The following is a 1,441-nucleotide window of genomic DNA, read 5'->3' as shown; positions in this document are numbered from 1 at the left end:
ATATAATAAATGAGATAAATATTTAGAAATCTATGGTTTCCAAAACAGACATATAAAGAATCTTACGCCTCTGCCTTGCGTCAATGGTCTTTCACGGTCGTTCCATAAAAACAGTTGCCCATGAACCTTTTCCTCCCTTTTAAATCTCCTTCCAATCTTCTTCCTCACAAATTTTCTTCTTTTTTTTTTTCCAGTGAACCACTGCCCAAACTTCTAATCTTCTTCTTCCCGATAAAATTTATTCTTCTTTTTCTTTCCAGTGAAGTACTGGATCTCTCTCATAGGTGAACATATTTTTTTTTTAATTTTATTATCGTTATTATTTTAATTATTGTTAGATTTTGTTAAATTGAAGGTTTTTAGATTTATGTTTAATTAAACATAATTTTGTTAAATTTCATTCGTTTTGTTGTTAAATAATTAAAGATAATTTTGTTATTATTGTTTAATTATTCTTAGATTTTATTAAGGGGTCTTCTAAAAAATATAACAAAACAGCAAAATATTTACACTGTATAAAACAATTTCGAAAACAAAAAAATCTCATAGGTCCACCGTGGGAAATACCAAAAATGCCCCATCAATCATGCCGTCAACAACGCGCGCGTAATATATTTGGTATACGATTATTTAGATTTGGCTATTATTTGTACACGATTGTTTAGATTTGGTCGTTTAGATTTGGCTACAATTTATTTTTTTCAATTTTATTGTTTAATTTTGTTATACGATCGTTTAAATTTGATTACGTTTAAATTTGGTTACGTTTAAATTTGGTTATACGATCATTTAGATTTGGACCCAAATCTAAACGATTTTTTTCAAAATTTGGTACACGATCGTTTAGATTTTGTTCAAAATTTGGTACACGATCATTTAGATTTGGCTAAACGGTTTTTTTAATTCTTTTGGTACATGATCGTTTAGATTTATCTACGTGATGATTTATTTTTTTTACACGATCGTTTACTTTCTTTTACTGTTGGAATTTATGTCCTAAAACTCGTAGTTTGTAATCATATTCTATTCAATAAAGTCGTTATTGAGAAATTGAATATTATAATCTTAAATCTAATAAACTAAGATCCCAAGGCTATTTTGAGTAAACTTGAACTTTATGTATAGACATAAATATGGATTAAGTTCGAGTAAATAGCCTAAATAGTCTATAGTATATAAATAAAGGTTGGGCGCCTTATTCAGAGATACTATGGATGGGGCCTGATTTGTAGTTAATACAAATGATGTAATCCTGAATCGTTCATTGTAGAGACATAAAAGTGGGGGCATCCTATGTAAAAGGTTTACATAAGAAAGAACCATGAGATAGTCACTCTTACGTTATAACGTCGTTTACTGTTTAAAACTGACTATCTCGATTAATGATGACCTAGGTAACTTAATCTTAATCCTGAGCTAACTGTGAACTCCTGTTCACACG

Source organism: Cucumis melo, chromosome 6 (assembly GCF_025177605.1).
Source record: "Cucumis melo cultivar AY chromosome 6, USDA_Cmelo_AY_1.0, whole genome shotgun sequence".
In the NCBI taxonomy this organism is placed as follows: Eukaryota; Viridiplantae; Streptophyta; class Magnoliopsida; order Cucurbitales; family Cucurbitaceae; genus Cucumis; species Cucumis melo.
Note: the sequence above shows the minus strand (reverse complement) of the source record.